The sequence below is a fragment of the Toxotes jaculatrix genome, chromosome 3 (assembly GCF_017976425.1).
Source record: "Toxotes jaculatrix isolate fToxJac2 chromosome 3, fToxJac2.pri, whole genome shotgun sequence".
Classification (NCBI taxonomy): Eukaryota; Metazoa; Chordata; class Actinopteri; family Toxotidae; genus Toxotes; species Toxotes jaculatrix.
In genome coordinates, this window is record NC_054396.1 from 901,646 (window position 1) to 920,152 (window position 18,507).

At 42.5% G+C, this 18,507-nt stretch overlaps 1 protein-coding gene across 4 annotated transcripts in view; it reads right to left on the reverse strand.

Moving 5' to 3' along the window:
• Positions 1–17,286, reverse strand: part of plekha6 (pleckstrin homology domain containing, family A member 6) — a 57,268-nt gene extending 39,982 nt beyond the window's left edge. For 2 of the 4 annotated variants that reach the window (XM_041034803.1, XM_041034804.1), the window contains exons 1-2: positions 17,197–17,284; positions 1,452–1,535 (exon numbers count right to left, since the gene is read on the reverse strand). The gene's annotated coding sequence lies outside the window, so the exon portion shown is untranslated. Of the gene's footprint in view, positions 1–1,451; positions 1,536–17,196 lie in introns of all 4 variants that reach the window. The other 2 variants (XM_041034801.1, XM_041034802.1) reach the window with 2 other exon arrangements.
• Positions 17,287–18,507: the final 1,221 nt, after the last annotated feature.

Sequence of the window (18,507 nt, forward strand, 5' to 3'; positions counted from 1 at the left end):
AATGATGCAGAAAAGACTGAGGCTACAGCTAACAGGTCCAAGACCAAAAGTCCCCATCCTCACTGGCTGATGACTCATGTAGGAAGTATCTGAATAATGCAGCTGCAGTGTTCTTGTATTGCAGGGTACAGTTATTTAGCTCACATATTACAGTACAATATCAGTTGTTGAAAAAAAAAAGGGACAGAGTCGCTAACATTACCCAAAACTCTTATAAAGAGGCATCTGGGGCCACGAATATGCTACAGCAAATGCTGTTGAATTCATTAAATGTAAGGTAACCAAGCCCAGACTCTACTGGGTTCAGTGAATGGGACCCCTGCATGTTGACTAGCAAAACTAAGGTTTTTTTTTCTGTCCTGTGGGGACCAGTGAGTCTACTTATTGATTAAATGGGTTACTGGTCTGATCTCTATGAAGTCCAACCTCAGGAGGCTCCATATTGATCTACTGACCAGTGTGGGGATTAATGCATATGCCGTATCTCTCCCTCTTGACACTTAGAATTGGCAAGAGATGCTGGAGGCAGAGCATTAACATTGACACTAGCACTAACAATTGAACTTGCTGATTAGATATTTTCTACTTGCATCAAATGTGTCTGGGGTTATGTCCTTGCTCAGGTGATGTGTCTCAAACTCTTTCTATCAGTCTTTACAGGCCAGCTGATCAGCAGCTGCTTCTGCACTGATGCTGCATCCAGTGTATAGGATGAATCACTCAGTGGGAATGAATCATGTTCTGCTGCTGCTTGCACTGGATGATTCATTCTCTTTTCTTCACAGTTCTTTAAACTGACTCAAACTGAGAACTGAATTGTTATGAATTTGTAGTTTTGACCTACAGTATACAGGTTTTATATTGCATATTTACAGCTGTATGCAAAAGTTTGGTTACTCCTGGGGAACTGACGAAGGGAAAAGAGGTAAGTCCAACCACTGCAGCAAACAGGCATTAAAAATGATCCATCCATCCACCCATCTTCTATACCGCTTGATCTGTCAGGGTCGCAGGGGAGCTGGAGTCTATCCCAGCTGACTATGGGCGAGAGGCAGGGTACACCCTGGACTGGTCGGCATTAAAAATTAAAATAATGTTAATGCACTGTTACTTTTTATTTCATCAATTTAAAATGTTTACGACCTCCCTGCAGATTTTTAATCATGTCATGTTCAGGGGAGCGTTGTAATGGCCGTTCCAAAAGCTTCGTCTCATGTTTCTTGCTGGATCATTTGCCCTGCTGTAGAAACCAGCCTGTTTTCAGTTTCACTTTCTTAACTGACTGCAGGAGATCCACAGCATCCAACAGGCCTGTGAACAGGATCTACTGCATCTGACTGCTCACCAGCTGATGACTGAAGATTTGTTTCATTGAGCGATAACTTTTGTTTCCTCTTTGTACAGAATATTGGTAAGTAACTGCTGGTAAGTTTTGGTTATAGGCTACTTACTGCAGATAAGAGTGTATGGGTGTAGGTTCCTCCAGCTGGATCGGGCTCACTGCAGGTCCAGCTGGTCCACTGGGGTCATGTTGACTGAAAACAGACAGATGAAGGACAAAGAGGACAGTTATGATAGGAATGATGATGGACATGTTTGTTTTTTTGTTCTTTTGCCTTGTTAAACTTCTTTTGAGTGATGTCACCAGACATCACTGAAAAAAATCAGCAATGAACTTAATGAATGCAATGTTCTATTTCTTAAAATACACTTTATGTTGGTTTTTCCTTTAATTTGTGGATGACTCCTTTTGCCTGTGTGGATACTTGTGTATGTGTGTGAGTGTCGTTGGTGGGGGTTGGAAGGGTATATGGCCACATTATTGATTTGGGAGCCTCAAGCAGAAACATCAGATGCATTTTGTTTATGGTGGCAGAGAAAATCCAGGTTCTTTCTTTTTGCAGTGAGGTTACAATCCATGTTTTTATGATTCATTTTCACATTTTATTCAGCACAAATGATGAGACTCCAAAAATAATGCCAGAGTTGTCCTACAGAACCTTTTCAGTTTTTTTAAATATTTGATGTGATGGTAAAACATGGCATACTCAGGTAGCAGCAGAGATAAGCACTGGGTTTGACAGCTGACCGTAAAGCCAAACCCCTGATGTCATCACACACTCAGCTGATGCACCATCTGATCGGAGCACAGCAGCACTGCAGCTGTCTGCCTGCATCAGCTTACAGTCCTCGCTTCATTTACTTTACAGTAATCTTTAAGAATCCTCGGCTCGCTCAGGGCTTCAGACTCACACGCTGCTGCCCTGAATGCAAGGGCTCCCTGTGTGTGTGTGTGTGTGTGTGTGTGTGTGTCTGTGTGTGTGTGTGTCTGTGTGTGTGTGTCTTTCATATGGCATCTAGCCGAGTTTCTGCATGAGATGCATATCTGTGTGGCCTCCTCACACGTTATACAGGTTCCATCTCTGTTTCTCTATCTCAGACACACACACACACACCTGGACACACACACACACACACCTGCACACACACACACACATACCTGTAGAGGTAACATGCTGTGTGTGTAAGTAGAAAACTGACTGGCTCAAAGCTACCAGACAACAAGTACTGGGTTCGTTTTCCGCTCGAACGTGTGAACTCCCCCGTTGGTTTTTGAAACAAGGCCATGTGTTTACTGCTGGGGGGCAATATGGTTTCTAAAAAAGCCACTGGTAACTGATTTGAACTGAGTCATCACTGAATCTCTGTGACATAATCACAACACAATAAAAGCTCTGTGTTAGAGAGCTAATTTGCAGTTGAAAAAAGGTTTTGTAGGAGACATAAACCCCCCCCCCCCCCCCCCCGGTTATATTTTTTATCTATATAATGATGAGATGTATTTGAAAACCATTCATCGCCAATGTTTTTCATTACTTTTCCTTCTTGACTTGCAGACCATGTAACCAGTCCAGGCATCCAGGCAGCATTTCCTCCAAAATGTACTTGACAAATAATGTACAAGTAGTAAAGTAGTAAAGGTAGTTTGTTAGGGATAAGGGTGGTTTCTCCATGGTTATGGTACAGTCTTAAAAGCCTGATTCACAAGTAACTGAACGTGAATGTGTATTTCCTGGTCGTGTGTGTGTGTGAGACACAGTCTGGTAGGGTGGTGCCTGCCTGCTCAGAGATAACCTACAAACCTACATAGAGGCAGCTGCTGGATACACAATAAAAATCAGGCAGCAGGATCCACATACTGTATCTGCTGGAGGACAAACAGGACAGCTGCACGCTTCTAGTGTGGCTCACTACCAGTGGACTGTCAGGAATGCATGAGTTTCCCACCTCAGTCAGCACACACGCACACACACAGCCACAACTCTGCCAGATGTTAAAGATAAACAGGCCAGTTCCAGTTAGTTCCCTGCTAGGAATGAAGAAACATCAGCATCACCTTTTTTTAGACTGGGCTATGTGCAGAGCACACTTCAGAACTAGTGGCAACAAGAATTACCAATCATTTCCAAATATAGTCTATGTCATATACATGAGTGCAGCAAATATTCTAAAGTCCTGCTAATGTGGGACAGAGTCAGACAGTACATGGGGAATGACACTGAGCAGCCAATCACAATTAAAACTGAGTGAGGTAGAATTTCGTTATACATGGGAACTGCCACTACTGCAACTTTTAACATTTATACATGACTTGTGAGTAGAGCCAATGGAGTTGAATTGAAACTGCACTTTAAAAGACTGAGAGTTTCAGATCACATTATTTCCTCAATTAATGGTGACCTACCAAGCTGTGTCTGTGAACAGTGATATCACCTGCTACTGTGTAATCACCACTGTTGCCCACAGCTATGCTTAATTAATGCTAACTCCAGCCATTCCATGGATAAACAGCAAAAATAAAAACCCTCGCCGTTGTCTGGTAATATCCCAGAGATCAAACGTTTGTTTCTTCATCACAAAGTTAAGGTCAATAAAGGCTGAAATGAAGCTCAGTGAAAGTTCAGACAGGAAGACCACCTCCCTGTTCATGCCGTCTAAGTCACAAGCACAGTTTTGTACTAATTCTAAGCTCCAACCTGACACTCTCTCCTTTAGCCAATCACCTGTAAACAAACTCCTAAAAATCTAATTTCAGCACCACGATGTGACCCGCCTCCTCCCCTTTCACCACCTCAACTGTGGTTGCCTGGCCCTTTCCAGTCAGACCCTTCCATATGAAGTCCTGAGGTATAATCCGTCACCATCCTGTGGAAAGGAGTCGAGTTTTAATCTTTTAACTGAAGAAAATGCTCTGTCAATTCAGTCACTTCAGACAATTCAAACTGTTTTTACAGGCTGTCTAATGTGGTAAATGGTACATGAACTTGCATTGTGTTTGAAGTTACTGCTAAAAAAGAAAATTATACAACAGTAATCTAAGAGCATTACATTTTGAACAGATGTTACCTTTTGTTCACCCCCTTAGTTCCTCTAACCAACCGCTCTCTCTCTCTCAGATCAGTCAGTGATGGTCTTCCACCACCACTGATGGGCTGACTGTTAGCTTCAGGTGGGAATGCAAACGGGTGTCACAATAAATAATGTGGATTTAATGCCCCTTATAGCCCTATGAAGATAAATTAAAACAAAGTTCTATTTGCTTTTGTTTAATGTGATCCCAGATCTGTTAAAACAGAACATAAATCATACTGTTTGAGATTTATACATATGCTGACAACTGAACACCTGAATTGTATTCTTTGATTTCTTGTTTTGAATACTGACTAAACCATCCTGGCCTTCAGTGTTTAAAAAATACATAAATAAAGATACTTTTTTGTAATGTAACCAAATGTCCACTAACCAGCGTTTCCAGAGGTTAGACTAGAACTTCAGTGACATCATTTGATAACTGAGCAAACTCCATGTGCTGGGGAAGGCCATGAGAAGTAACCGAAATCCCTGGAAAATGCCAGTAAGTAGACCCTGAGTTCAGTTGGAAATTCCAAGTTAAGAGTAAATATTTACGCTCAAATGCCATTTCGTTGCTCAGTTGTTGAAGTGTTGTAGTTGATGGACTCAACCTTTGCTGAAGTCATACTCTACATTGTACATCAACATAATATGAAACGACAGAGACGCTGTAATACGACTCCCACTGGCTGATTGACAATTGATACACACACACACACCCACACCCACCCACACATGCACACACACAAAAATAAAACCAGCATCCAACAATTCCTGCTCCTCATTTAGCACTACACCACTGGAGACCACGCCAGCCCAGACACACACTATCCCATGGTTTGCACACACACTCATACACACTAAACTAAAACACAGTACTCATCACATTGTACATCACTGCACATAAAGCACACGCATTAGCCATACATACACAGGAGGGCTTATGGTTTCCCTGTGCTTCCTACTGGCACTGCATTGCAGTCATCTCTGACCTCCAAGCTCCAGGCTGTCCACCCCTTCATCAGCGTCCCCTCCTCCCCTCCTCTTCTCCCTCGCCTCATCCTAACCCGACCCCCTCGTGTCACTCCTTTCTCTCGCCACCTACCTGACTCTCCTGTCCACACGGAACTTCAGCATCCTTCCCCGGATCGGTCATGTACCAGGGAGATGGGACGGAAGGAACAGACAGATGGAGGAGAGTTGGAGAGATGAACAGAGAGCTGGAGAGCAGCTGGACGGATGGAGGAGAAGAGGGAGCTACACGCCGCTGTCCTCGTCTCCCTCTTGTACTGACTGTATGCCTCTCTCTCTCTCTCTGCTTGTTTCCCCACCTGTCTCACCCTCCCTCCCTCCTGCTTCATCCCCCTCCTGTCTCTCTCTCTCGCTCACTCTCTGTCTCTCACACACACACACATACACTCGCTGCCTCCTCGCTGAGAACTGCAACACTCAGCTTATTCAGTCCTCTCAGTCTGACTGATATACACTTTATCTCCATCAGGTCTCTCTTTCTTTATCTTTATCTCATTTGCTAGCCACCTCGCTCCCTCCCTCTCTCTCTCTCTCTCTCTCTCTCTCTCTCTCTCTCTCTCCCTCTCTCCCTCTCCCTCTCTCCTCTGTGTATCAGGATCTCTTTTTCCTCCCTTGGTTTTCTCTTAAAGGATAGTGTTCAACAAAAACCCCATGTGGTCTCAGCTTCTGCGTGTGTGTGACTGACTCCTGGCCAGTGCTTCACAGGAATAAACACGCACTCCTTTGGCCTGATGCCTGATCAGCTGGACCCACAGAGCTGTGTGCTGGGTGGGGGTAGAGGATGTCAGTAGGGACATTAATTTTTGTCTCTTTTTTGCTCCATTACATCCATCAGTAGGAAGAACTGACCGTTCTTGACTTGGAGAAGAACAGAAAGAAGCACGGAAGGAAGGAATGAAGGAAAGAAATGTGTTAGCATGGCAGGGTCTGACATGGTCAGCATCCTGTTAACTGTTCAGTCATGGTTTCTTTTAACCAGGCTCACACGTGGCAAATCAGAAAATGTTCATGTTAAGTGTCATTGGCTGAACATTATTGTTAACAACGGAAGAAAGAAAAAAGGAAGGGTTAGAGGAAAGAAAAGGAGGGAAAAGAAAAAAGGGGAGACAGAAGGATGGCCAGGAAGGAATAAAGGAAGTACTACTGAATGAATGGCCCACATAGTACATTTTCACATGACGACCACTGAGCCATGTCCATGAAACTGATTAAAGCTCCTAATAAGCTATGTTCTGTTGCTAAAAACACACAACAAAGTATTTGTGAAATTAGACTGAAACTAAGGTCAGCACCTCCAAGTCTGATGGTTCTGTCCCGGAGCACACAGAACAGTGGAGCACTCCCTTTGGGTGGGGATGTTTGTTTGAGGGATTTTGACTATTTTGGGGTTTTGTTCACTTGTGACCGTAGGATGGAGTAGGAGACAGGTGGCAGCAGTAAAGTAGGCTTTGTGCTGGTACCATACTGGTGAAGAGCGAGTTGAGCTGGAAGGAAAAGCTGTCTGTTTACCAGTCGATCTACGCTCTGACCTTCAACTATGGTCATGACCTTTTGGTAGTGACCGAAAGAATGAGGTCATGGATACAAGCAGCTGAAACGAGTTTCCTCCACTGGGTGGCAGAGGTCACCCTTAGAGGTAGGGTTAGGAGCTCTAACCCACATCAGGGGGAGCTTGGAGGACAGCCACTGCTCCTTTGTGTCAAAATGAGCTAACTGAGGTGATTCAGGCATTCCTCAGGATGCCTCCTGGGCACCTTCCTTTGAAGGTCTTCTTAGCATGTTCTATTGGCATGAGCCCCCAAGGAAGACCCAGAACATGCTGGAGAGATTATATGGGTATGTTTTGGGGTCCTCCAAGGAGGAGCTGGAAAATGTTTCTGGGGAGAGGGACTTCTGGGTTGCACTGCTCAACCTGCTGCCAATGTGACCCAACCCCAGATAAGTGTCTGAAAATGGATGGATGGATGGATGGACTAATTAACTAAGATTTTTCACTTCTCTTAAATTCCAGCAGGTTGCAGTCATAGTACAAGTTTTCTACTAGCAAAATGACAAAAATGAATATCATTGCTGCTTATCAATAAACTGTTACTTCCAAAAGAAACAGGTGAATGACTGAATGCAATGACTCTTATTATCAAGTAAAATGAAGGTCATGGGGAATGATGGCCAGAGTATCAACCTATAGCAACATTTGCCAAAGCGAGAAGTAACAACCCAGTAAGCTACAAGAGATGAACTGGCGTAACCTGATCAGACCTGGAGCTTTTTCCCGCTCCAGACATTACAGTCCAGACATTACAGTCTAAGGATTCATGTTTCCACTGAAAATCATTGAAATTTTCATAACCCCTACCAGAAAATCTGTTTTATTTTTTGCTGTTTCATTTCATCTGTATTTTTGTTTTGTTTTTGTTTTTTTTTTGCACTGACATATGATGTCATCCTGAACAAGGATTGGCTTTTGACGGCTGTCACAAATTACATATTTTGTAGTTTAATTTGGGGACAGAAGGACACAAAGAGGATGAATTCCCAAAAGATTTCCACATAAGGAACAACCATTACACATCATTTAATCTTACCCAGACCTGTAGTTACACTGCCCAAATGAAAGTAATAGGCTGAAGCTCAAAGTCATTTATAGGATTAAATCTCAGTGACATGACTGGTACTTGTGCCCTCTCAGGAGCTGTGGCAGGTATGTGTCTGTGTGCAGTGAATCATGACAGCTTCTCTCTGCGAATGCCATGGATGTTAAAGTAGACCCATTGTGCTGGTATCCACAAGAAAGGAACCAATGAGCCTCAAGGTGTTTTTCCACAAATCAACAACATCTACATGGAACTAGGAAGAGAGAATGAATTAACTGACCTGTAATCCATGATTAATTTAGGTCAGAGTAAGAAATACATGATTTTAGGTAAGACAGCTGGATCTAGGTGTGTTAGCCCAGTGATTGTGCTGATCAATGCTGGCCTGTTGGCTGGTCTGTCTGTCAGTTGGTCGGTCAGTCCAGCACTCTGAGATGAACTCCTATGAAATTTTGTACACACATTGATCCTTAAAGGATGACCCCTGCTTACTTTGGTGATCCACTAACTTTCCTTCATATCTTCACAACTATTTGATGGGTTGCCATGAAATTTGGGAGACATGTTTTGATAGAGGTTGGAGGTGGAAGCTGCAGCATGGTGAATTTCTGTTTGTGGCATCATTGTCTACAAGGCATGCTCAGTGTGGCAGACAGCCAGCAGAGAACTGGCCACAGTCCAGAGCAAAGAGCTGGCGGATGAATGGCTTCAAGCAGGGAGGGGACCTACAGCAGACTGGTCATATATGGCTCTTTGCCACCTATTCTCAAGCTCTTCAGTTTTCATGAAACAGTAAATCAGGTTTTGTCTTGCACACAGCCAGCAGAGCAGAAAACTAATAATGCTGAGCTATGAAACATACTATTTCCCACAAAATGTATAATTCTTTTTTACTTTGTGTCATTTGTTTGTTTGAGTTTGTAGGTACCATGCAAAGCTAAACTGACAGCTATCTGATATCAGTAAGGGGAAGGTCTTGAAGGTTTTGGTGATAGTTTCACTTTGGTTCCTTTTTGACTTCATTTGTCATCACATGGGATTAGTTAAAGGCTCTCAAGCCTCATGTGGCTCATCAAGCTTTAATCAACAGCTTTTACATGGCTGGGAATGATTTCAGTACCTAATAATGCAGCTAACTTCACACTTCATACACAAGATGGCAGTATAGGCTTCAAACACCACACCTACCCAAACTCACTGCAATGTTGCCAGTTTTGGCAGCTCCCTAGAGAACTACAATGGTGGAATGGCAACTGGTTGGTAAAAAAGTAGAGAGCTAGTGTGGGATCATTTTCAGTAATTAACAAATATTACGCATACATTCAGTTCACTGAACTATAAGCATGCAACCTGTTCACCTATGTGAACAAACACTACATGACCTCCAAAACCCAAAAGAAGTGAAATTGAAGTAGAGGCCAAGAATTCCACCTGCAGGAGTCCCTCAATACAGAAACAGTTCAATTTAAACACTTCAAGATACTGAAAATGAGCACTGAGTGTAAATTGCCTCAAGCGGATATGAACAAAACTATCAACATTTGTATCCTGTAACATAGATCGGTGTAACTCTTGTCTCAGCTTTTAGATGGACCAAACAAGACCAAAGGTATGCCTAAGAGTAAGAGTACAATGGATATTCATGCACATTGATCCAACCATGAGCCAACTGATCCTACCGTCACACCACAGATCAATAGATGTGGGCCAGACTCACCACTCCTGCCCGTGGCTCCATCTCTACGACAACCAGCCAGCCAGTTACAGGCTAACAGTGCACTGCACGGCACAGTCAGTCCACTACAAATGTGAAACACAATAAGAGAGGTGGGGCAACATGTGGCAAAGCCAAGGTGTCTCAGTCACAGACCACAGGGCAAAGATGAGCTCGCACATATGAGACCTATTATTAAAATGTAGATATATCAGGCTTAGAGGTCAAACTAGTAAAAAAATAACAAACTTTGCTGGTACACAAAAAGATTTTTACATGATTTACTCAGTGATGTAATCCAACCTTTTCTAAATGACTTCACTCTTGGTCAAGGATCGATTTCATGGATCAAAGTCATTGTAAAGACTCGCCAAAGTTAGCCTAGCTATCTCCAGTTTAGCGCCGACTACCACCAGTTCACTCCTGCCCCTAAATGTCATGCCTGAATACGCTGTAAACTGCAAACACTGGCTTTGATTTATCTTTGAAGAAACATAAACTTTTCACAAATGTCCATATTCAAGTAATAACTTGTTTGAGTTTGGATGATAACCTGTTTCCGTAAATTAACAGTACAGATTTCTCCCATAGTTGAGCAACAGTTCTGAGGACGGAATCACCTTGTTGATGAGAGAGGTCAGAGGAGAATGGTCAGACTGGTTATTGGAGCTGACAGAAAGGCTACACTAACTTAGATAACCACTCTGTACAACTGTGCTGAGCAGAAAATCATCTCAGAATGAACAACATGTCAGACCATGAGGTGGATAGACTACAACAGGATATACCACATCAGGTTCCAGTCCTGACAGCCAAGAATCTGAGGCTGCAGTGGACACAGGGTCACAAAAAATAGACAGATGTAGAACACCTTTGGGATGTGGTAGAACAGGAGATTGGGAGCATGAATGAAATGCAATAATTGATGTAATGCAATCATGTCATGTCAACATGGAGCAAAATCTCAAAGATTTCCATCATCTTGTGGAATCCATGATAACAGTATGAAACTACTCAGTGTCAGTGTGGTGTTTCTAATAAAAGTGCTTGGTGAGTGTAGAAAGGATAATTTAGGTTTTAGCTACTGTATATCATATAAAGCTTTTATATAACCAGGTTTTGTTTTCCCGTTTGTTTTGTTTATTTAAAAGAAATGTATGAGACCACATTAGATTAATAAAATAAAATAAACAGCAACTTTGTTTTAAGGAACCTGCTTTCTTTGCAGCAGCTGCTGGTGCTTGTCAACTTCCAACATTTGCCTGGACATGGTTAGAGAGAGCCCAGGACAGCACCACGGGACAAGAACTCTCAAATAAGAGCTGACTGAGCAATTTTAAACTGTGCATCCCAAACAGGTCCTGCTGAGTCTGTACATGGAATTCCACAGAGCACTGAGCTACTGTTGTGTGATGGTGGTCACACTGAGAGCGATAAGTCACATGGTGCCTATTGGCCCAGAGAAGACTTGATCTCATGTACTTCTACACCAAAGAAACGTCTGTAAAACAATATATTGACAATTACATCAGTAATATTCTGGTGATCTTTCTCTCCATAAATTTCCATCATTGTTGTTACTATTATCATTGTTGTTATGTTTATGTTTTTAACACTTTCTTATGTTTGTTAATTTGCTGACTTTAATAAAGTTCTATGAAGAAGAAAAAAAAAACATGGACAAGAAATGGAATGACCCCTCCACATCACCCGCCCATCACCCACACCCGCCCTGAGCAGTCAAGTGGCTGCTTGTGTATTTCCAGTAACTGTCACAGTGTCCAGCTGCTTGTGAAGACTTCAAGTGTATGTGGAGGTTTATCAGATACTGCACAGGCACAGCTGAGCCCAGATGACTTGCTGGGATGTTATAAAAATAAAGCAATTAAAGGGAGTTATCTAGAAGCACATAGGTCCACTGTGCATAAAGGAGACATGACATGACAAAGGAGGCGTGGATGTTCTGCCATATTTGTAGTGTTTGGACGTGAATTCATAATTTACATGCTGAATCCAGTGTGTGGTAAACTTCAAGGAGCAGTAAAGTGTGAACTGTTGGACACACTTGGACCAAAATACCACTTTGAAGAGGTAATATCAACTGCATCATGTGTAGGTTAAGTGAACTGTGTGTTGGTATTAGTAAGCAAAGTGTACTAATGTAAAAAAAAAAAAGTGAAAATACCAACACATATTTCAGCAGTATTTACATATAAGTGTATACAACAATCCACCACAACAGTTGCATCACACTCCAGGCCATTTGGTGTCTACAATGCATCTTTCTGCGTTACCAGCCAACAATGAAGAAGAAGAAGAAGAAGAAGCATGTAAACCACAGTCATTATGTGAGTGATCTCCAAATCAAGAACATGCTAAACAAGCTAAAGACTCTGCAGCATGGTCTTGAACTGTTTTAACAGATTCACACAGTATAATGAACTTGTATTATGTTCTGCAGATGTATTTTAGAAGAAATGGGAATGGAGGGCCAAGTGACCACAGACCAGACAGACCAAAGAAAAAGTTCAATTCAAGTACAATGTGGTCCTGCATCCAAGGTTTTTGGGTTGTTGTGATCTTTCCGTGCAGCCATGTTGGACTGAAGCTGTGAATGTTTTCTGAATAAGCCAAGATGAACTTGGAAAGGAACATGAGAAAAGAGTGAGAATGTAAAAAGCTAGAAGCCAGAAAGAAATTTGAGAAGAATCTTTTCGTGTTTCAGATTCTAAATCAAGTAATGTTTGATTTGATGAACAAACATTCAGTTTAAATCCCTCAGAGCATCAGCTAGGACGGGGTTGAACGACACTGACTGGGAAGACGTTCACATGTGACACATCTTCCCCTCAGAGACTCTCAGACTTATACACAGACTTTTTATCAATCACTGATTTTAATCATTTGGCTTCAGTAACATTTTAAATTTATACAGTTGGTTTAACAGAACCAATAAATTGGTATAAATTGTTTGAGAAATCATCAATAGTATAAACCAATTAATCTACATTATAGGTTGTTCTTTTGTTTTCAAGATTCAAGAGTCTTTATTGTCATTATGCGGACATAACGAAATTTTGCAGAGACTCCCGGGTTTAAGGCACACATATAAATAAATAACACAAATACTTATGAAAATATAAACACAAAGTAGAGTAAGTAAAGTAAGTAAGTAATAAGGTGCAGCTTAGTGCCAGTCCAGTGTATGGAAGGCTGTGAGTTTTTAATCTCAGTATTTTCATATATATTATTATCATTTCTAATATGTAATAGGACATCATGCATGTCTTTATCACATTACCATCGTTGTTTATCCTTTTGCATTTTGGACATATTTCACATGTACAGGAGTACAGAAGACAAACTCTGTCCATCTATAATGTGGATCTTCCCCCACATTCACTGACAGGCATCATGTGCCTCCCCCCGTCACTCTGTCTCTCTCAGATAGTCTTAAATCAACATACTGATATGACAAAGGGCAGAAGTAGACTCAGATTAGTAGAGTTTATGGGAACAAGCTCCTGCTTTTCTGCTTTAATGAGGCAGATGGAGGAGCTCAGGCTTCTGCTGCTACTGCAGAGATTTAAAGTAAATCAGCATGTCTAACTGACTGCAACTTAATTAGCTGTTGCTGGTATTCAGTAAACAGTGATAGCATGCAGGGCATTGAACTCCTTACTAACAAACAACTGAAAGTTTGTTATGCAGTGGCTACTTATCTATCACAGTCCCTCCCTACCCTGCCCTTAGGGATGCATGATGTTAAAAATGCTTCTGAAATGCATTTTCAGCAAGTTCTATTTTTATTGACTTTCACTGACCTTTATCTGCAAAGTCACAAAAATGTTCCCACTGAAGGTCTCTGCAAAACGTTCACTGATGTTGTTTATTTAAATCCTCACATAAAACAAAATACAATAATTTACTTCATGGACTAAATCTGTAGCAGGTGGAAAGAATAAAGGGCAAAATGTGCTTTTTCTGCTGTAACAGCTTTCAGCCACAGATGGAACTATGATGAAGTTTGCTACTGCAGGAGCCACAGTTACCATGGGTGTCATACAGGAAGCGTCAGCCTCCACACCTTCCAGCCACATGTCAAACAGGGCTCCATGTCCAGCTGATGCCCGGTGCTATTGTCTGAGTATTCTCCAGCTCTAACAGCTACCAACAGATGCTGCTCATAAATCACCTGCTGGCCTGATTTCATAACTTCACAGCAGCAGAGTACCAAACACAGGCAGCAGACGTCTGGCCCAGTTGGCAACAACAACCTACTTTCAGTCCTCCCAAAACGCTGAGCCATGCTGCCCCCTGGTGGACAGAGCACGGACAAATACACATACACGCACACACCCCCACACGCACATACCCCCACACACACACACCAGTCCTCACTTAACAACTCCCTTTCTGTCTTCAGCTGAATAACCCTCAGTTTTTAGGGTTTTCTCTGTGAGCAGTGTCATTCCAAACTCCACCTAAAAAAGTAACAGTTCAGTGTTGTTGCTTTCTTACTAACAAGCACACACACCTTAGCTGGACATCATGGAAAACCTTTCAACAATTTCAACGATTTAGGTGGGTGATAGAGACACTGCTTCCTCCTTTACTCCTGACAGACAACAGTCATCACTTACACCTGAAGAAGTCCTTGTTAGGTGAAGGTAAATCTGTCTTTTAAAGCATTTTGAACATGTGACCACTCATGTCATTTTCCTCACTGATCTTACAACTGAACGGAACATTAAAAGAATCACAGAGGCAGGATCAGGCTCAGTCAGTCATCCATGATTGCTATAATCCTACTAATCCAAAGCTGCTAGCAGCACAGTCTGATGACATGAGGAGTTTTAAAGACTGTTGGCTGAGCTGTGATATCACGGATTTTGATGTATCATGTCACATCAAACTGAGGGGTTAAACTACAAATGCTTCCCTCATGTTTAGTTATTTAGATGCCATGTGTCACGGGGGGGGGATCGTGTGTGTCCTGGACTCACACAGACACACAGTGGCTCTATCCTGGATTGGCACTCATTATCAGGAAGCACACCCTTCTATGTGCAGCACCCTGATTGGTGCATTGTGTTTAGAGGGGGTGTCTTCTTCTCCTTCTTTGACCTAATCGGAGCAGAAGGTAGGAGCAGCAGACACGACTGTGAAAGCAATAGGACCAGGGCCTGGACGGTCAAAATAGTAAAGTAGTTAAATAGTAAAGAGGAGTTTGATAGAAGTCAGAACCACTGCTGGCCCAGGTCTGAACCCAGACCTCTGCAGAAGCAGGTTTTTTTTTTTTCACTGAACCATCCACATGGCAAATCTTTAAATCAATATATGATAAAATGAAACAATCAATAATAATCTCATGTTTAATAGAAACATTTAGTTTGTGATGTGTTGAAGAAAATTAAACTAAAGCCAGTCATTTTGCTTGAGTCTTCCAACATAAACCACACACAGGCGTTTTGTCATTGCCTTCCAAAATGGCCCATGTGTGTGTTTTCTCTCTTTTCAGAAGGACAACACTAACTGTCACTACCTTCCACAACTAAATTCCTCTCACACTGGATAAACATGAGGCGTACACTTTACATCCAACATTCAGCGCCAGGGCAGGAAGTAGTGTGCCCTCATGAAAAATAGTTATGGTGTAGTGGTTGGGCTGGTCAACGGGTGTGCAGTGCAGCTGACATTCATGCAGGAGACAGGAGTTAGAATCAGATGGTAGAGAGAAGCATCATGAGGAGGAGGAGGAGCTGTGAAGTGAATGTGCAACGTCTCGATGGAGCTGGGAGTTTTAAGGTGCAGGATGTGTCGTAAAGCAGTGTGAAGTCAAGTGTTGGCCATTTACAGAAAACACTACATCCAGATCCTGAGCTGTACACATTATAATGATCCTCCACTATGTTTAATAACTCCAGTTATCTAACACACAGGCAGCCCATTCAGCTGCCATTTTAACATGACGAAGGTTTGGAAGAAACCTCCGAAGCTAATAGTTGGATACACACAGCAAGTGTCCAAACATCTGCAACAAGTCATACACTCCTTAATGCGTGTGTGTGTGTGTGTGTGTGTGTCATATGTCAGGAGAGAGGATGGTGAACAGAGGTACTGATTTGTTTGGAAGATTTATACATACACAAACACATCTCACACTCCTACTGTGCAGGCAGAAACAAAACAACACAAAGTGGAGGAGCAGCCACTATCTCAGATTAATCACAGACCATTCCTTTAATTGTGAATTCAAATGTTCAGTGTCGTCTTTAGAACCATGTTCTAAATGGGTCAGTTTTCTTTTAGAAATATCACAGAACCGTGGGAGATGCCCCACTGTCTATACCACGGTTGTACTTCAGAACTTTTGGCATTCAGTCTGCACAGACTCCAGAGGCCCTCTGCCATGAGGGTGTTTCGTCAGAGCGCTTCTGAATAAGAAACAGCTACTGATGCTGTTCAGGCAGGACACTTCACTGAACACCGACAGCAGTGCAGCAGAGGCCAGATGTGCACAGCTGGAACACACACAGACAGGTTTCTATACATTGAAGTGACTCACTGCTTTATCACTGCTGCACTGAGGTCACCGACGACAGCAGAGCATTGAACACTTTCACTGTTTCAGTTTCTCTAAAAACACATTCTCTATCTCTCTGTCTCAGACACACACACATATACATAGAGCATTTTTAGTATTATGTGTACACAGGTTAATATCTTGTACACACATCATTAACAAGTACACACTGTGTACACAGTTATTTAGACAATATTTGCCTTAAGTCATAAAAACATCATCTTTCAGGGTGTTGGTGTCTCCACAGATTAACACTATCGTTACCACACATCCCTCTAATTTTATGTTGTCAAACAAACAAACAAGCTTCCTCGATAAGCCCTGATCTGGCTGTAAACACTGTAACCTCACAAACATCCAACAGCAGCTGCTGTCACTGAATGTCACAGCAGGTTGTACATTTTGCTGCTGGAGTCTAAAGATATTCCCTCTCTGCATAGCTGTGTGAATGTAAGCAAACGTGTGCTGTTTACATGAGAAAGTTTGGAGAGCTTTCTGAGTGGTATACACACACACACACACACACACACACACACACACACACACACACACACACACACACACACACACACACACACACAAGCACCCACACACAGTTCTCTGTGCTGTGGTCGTACCCCACAGACATGGCTTTATTTAGTCCTTCACCTCAGCAGCGAGTCTGGCTTCAGCTGCAGGTTTCAGACACACACACACATACACATGCATTCATATATATACGCACTCAACTATGTCTCCCCCGACAGAAACATGCACACAAAGAGAGCAGAAACTGGAGATCCCTCCATCTTCCCGCCCCTCTTTCTCTCCCTTCACTGTTTCAAATAAAGAACACGTGCAGCAGCAGAAGCTCTTACCTTCTTTCACCATCCCTTGCTTCACTTTCTTCTCCTCTCTTCTTTGTTGCTTTCTCCACTCCTCAGTCTTCCTGTCGGTAGCAGCCGCCTACAACATGCTGGGGCTTGGCTGGAATGGGCCAGTCTGCAAAAAAAAAAGTCCCCGCTAGTCTGAAGAAAATAAGAGAGAGAGGAAAAGACAGGAAGAGATTCAATCTGCATGTGAGCAGAGAATCGAAAGAAAAGGGGAAATTTGAAACCTCCAAAGCTCCAGAAACAATCACCCCCTCCCTTCCTCCTCCTCCTCACTGCTGTCTACCTCCATCTCTCCCTCTCTGCTTCCCTCCCTTTTACGCTCCTCTGCCTCATCTCTCCTACTCATTCATTTAGCATGCGAGTCAAAGCACTTACCCCTTCATCCTGTCCAGTTTCACTCCTCTCAATTTCTCCCATTCTCTGCTTTCCCTCTCTTTCTACTCTTCTATTTTTCCTCAGACCAGAGAAAGAGGAAAAAAGCTGTCTTTCCCGTATTTTCACAGTAGTTAGTTTAGACCTTGCAGGGCCCTGAGGGTGCACAGAAACATCAGCAGCACTGAGCTGAGGATGGACGTCAGAAACAGCAGCCCCCAGGCTGAAAAAGACATAGGACTCACAAATGGAACATATTCTACACATTATTACATTTGCTGTACGATGGAGCTATGAAGACGAGCTGATATTTTTATAAAGAAAAAAGGGCTGATTATGAAAAGCCTGGGTTGAGAGAACCAGACAAACTCAACCCGGATTAAACTATCCAAACTAGCAATGTGTCAGTTTATCTCCTACCAGTGCAGTTTCCTTCTAAAGATGTAAATTTTAACTCATTGATACTCAGGCACAGAGCTAATGCTAGTGCTAAAGGCCCAGGAAGAGTGTGGGCATCACCAGAGTCAAAATTTTATGTCACTCCATCCAATAGTTGTGGACATATTTCAGTCTGGACTGACCAGCCAACTGCCAATACCATACCCAAAGCCATGCAACCAGCGTTACTAAAAATGGCTCATGAACATACTGCTTCATTTTTACAAAAGCCTTCTGTGTGTTCTTAAAACAGCTGGACGTTGGAGTCCTCATCAAACTTTGCACACACAGGGAAAAACATGGCACATCTCTGTTTTTCAGTGGATTTTTAATCCATATTTGGTGATGTAGTGAGTATGTGGGGCAGCAGGACTGTACTCTGTGAGAATGATTCAAAAGAAGCTACACTGTGTGTGTGTGTTTGTGTGTGTGTTTTTTTGTGTCTGTGTCTGTGTGTCTGTCTTTGCGGTAATGCAAACCCTGTCT